At 31.8% G+C, this 2,967-nt stretch overlaps 1 non-coding gene across 1 annotated transcript; it reads left to right on the top strand.

The window, feature by feature from the left end:
• The first annotated feature begins 1,067 nt into the window (after positions 1–1,067).
• On the top strand, positions 1,068–1,139 carry TRNAW-CCA. The gene has a single exon. It is a non-coding gene; the product is annotated as a tRNA-Trp (tRNA).
• Positions 1,140–2,967: the final 1,828 nt, after the last annotated feature.

Raw genomic sequence — 2,967 nt, 5'->3', positions numbered from 1 at the left:
TTTGGGTTATAAATCCATGTTTAAGCACCGTATAACTAACGTATGAGTTGTTATTGGTGTATAGGTGATAGCTAGGACCTAACGGATGAAGATCAAGCATAACGAAGAACCGAACACGATGAAAGTTCAAGCTTCCGTGTTATGTTTAGTCGATTTCAAGATTAAACAGCGATAACGCATTGAAATGTTTTAACTTTTATTAAGTTTTTATAAAACTCAAATTTATGTATGGATGTTTATTTGCATTTATACATTTAAATGTAAAAGTTTTTATAGAATTTCAATTAATTAAGCTAGGGTCTTACACACATGCCGCCACCACCACCACGAACTCCACCATACTTAAGATCTAGAAGATGCATCAGATGAGCCGCTAGAAAAAAGACCCGGGTCACCACTGTTTTGGAAGATGCAAACGAGGAGAAGCCATTTTGGAAGATCGGTTTTGGAAGATGCAAACTAGGGTGGTTCCTAACGGATCCTTCTCCTATATATATATATATATATATATATATATATATATATATAATTCATTTTGTTAATCTTGATTATATATATATATTTATAAATATGTTAATCTTGGTCAAATAGGAGTTTTTGAGTCAAAGATGTGAATGGACGAAATTGCCCTTGGTTAAATTGAGGTTAACTAAATTTCTTAACTGGGTTAGCCCTAAAGGATATAAACTGTTAATAACATGCGATTTTTGGACATACACTGAAATTAAATCTTTTAGAGGGCACATTTCATAATTTTGGTAATACATAAAGGACACAAAGTGTAATTTATTCTATATTAGAATTAAAATCTTTTAATTATATTCCAATTTATTTTATATGTATAACTATTTTATAAATTTTTAATGTATAATTAATTATATTCTTCGATATTCATTACTATAGTTATACTTAAAAAGTATCATCAAATTATACATAATTATAGTTCTTAAAAAGTATCAGTTGCATATTACATCTATAGTTTTTATTAAACGGACTTCTGTTTAAATTGCCTTGTACTCGAACAAAATGGAAAGCTTTATAAATTTTATAAGAGAGAATAGACAAAAGGATCTGTGGCGCAATGGTAGCGCGTCTGACTCCAGATCAGAAGGTTGCGTGTTCGATTCACGTCAGGTTCATAGTTTTTGATTATTTTTTAAAGATCCACTTGCACTATTTCGGAATTCCAAAATTCACTCTACAAAGTTTGGAACTGCTACCCAACTTCGACAAATACAAACAGTGGCGGATCTAGAAAATCCGGCAAGCCGTAACGTTTTATAAAAAAGTCGTAACGAAATCGTAAAAACGTCAAATTTTCCCAAAATTTACACTAATTTTACACTACCGCCGGAACGTCAAGCCGTAGCGGAGGTTGCCCCTTCTTATATGCTAGGTCCGCCCATGAATACAAATAAAAACTAGATAATTTATGCATGTAATCAAAATTTAAAAAAAAAAAATATTTCTTCTAGGATATGTAATTACTTTAACTTGACAAAAAGTATATCATTTTTATTAAACATCTTTTTTTGTGGCTTCCAAACATGCAAACATACTACTAGCATTAATATATTTTTTAAGGCAAAATTCATGAGTGCACTATGCGTTTTTTATATAGTTATGATTGTTTTGTGCCCATCTTTGCAAAAACCCATTTCAGTGTGCTTCATCAAACTGATGGATGACCTCTAACCGGAGACAAAACAACCTATGCACTTGACACCCTTTAAGTTCCACTAAAGCATATAGCAAAAACGGTTTGTAATAAGAAGTATTCTAACATGTGTTTGGAGTCTTGAGAACCTTTCATATACATTTTCATAGAAGACTTATCACTGGGAATTGACCCAAGTATTTAAAAGCACGTCTAACTTGCCCCGTGACACTAACGTGTTCAATTTTGGTGTTTCTCTAATACCATGTGTTATTGTTTAACGTTCAGCGCCACATCAACCATACAGGGCGTGAGATACCTACGTCATGAGGGATGGTGGACACGTAACGAATAAAATGTGAAACGAACGTCGGTCACCGCCCGATTAATGTTAAAATCCTAAAAATATTCCGTTATGATTAAAATGATATTTCTAATCATATTCGTGAGGAAAAATTTATTGAAACGCTTAAAAACACTGTTTTGCGAATTTAAGCGCGTGCTATGCAATATCGCGCGTAGCTTACAAAATATAAACAACGCAACCAGTCTAGGCAAATAAAATATTGTTCAACAATATTATGGCGAGTTAATTTCTATAGAATGATAAAAATAATTTAAAACACCTTAAAACGCAATTAAAATATGAGATAAAATACCCGGTAGTCAGTTATATACATGTATTTAACTACATTATATATATATATATATATATATATATATATATATATATATATATATATGGGAGGGCTTAAATGAGAACACCTATTTTTTATGAGAACCATGAGAACAATTCTCAGCCACCCATTTATATTCCCTATGTTTTAATGAAAAGGTTAAATTGGTAATTTAACCTTTCCATGTCTTCTCTACTCCAGTTCTTCTATTATTCATGTTAGATTCAATTGTGAAAGATCAATCGAAGCATTGTACAGACCTAAATCAAAGCTTTATTCGACTCGCTCATAATCAGTCTCGTAATCATACGCATTTGATTGTGGATTAAGGTTAGGGTTGTTCTATGATATTGAACTCATTATCATCAATTCGGTTGTAGTAGTTTGGCGCATTTGATTTGAGTTCTTGCTAATCAGAGCATTTGATTTGATCCTAACCCGCAGGTAGTGTTCGTACACTTGATTTTAATTCCAATTCCATGTTGTACTGAGTTCGTAATCGATTGATGATTTTGGTATGAAGTATTTTCATTAAACTGGTACCGAACCAACAAAATTGATATGGTATTCGATTTATACTTTCACTTATTTTCGATTTTGGTGTTTTAAACCAATTAGAATATGTAAACATTC

This window comes from Helianthus annuus, chromosome 3 (assembly GCF_002127325.2).
Source record: "Helianthus annuus cultivar XRQ/B chromosome 3, HanXRQr2.0-SUNRISE, whole genome shotgun sequence".
Classification (NCBI taxonomy): Eukaryota; Viridiplantae; Streptophyta; class Magnoliopsida; order Asterales; family Asteraceae; genus Helianthus; species Helianthus annuus.
Note: the sequence above shows the minus strand (reverse complement) of the source record. Positions and strands in the feature narration are given on the sequence as shown.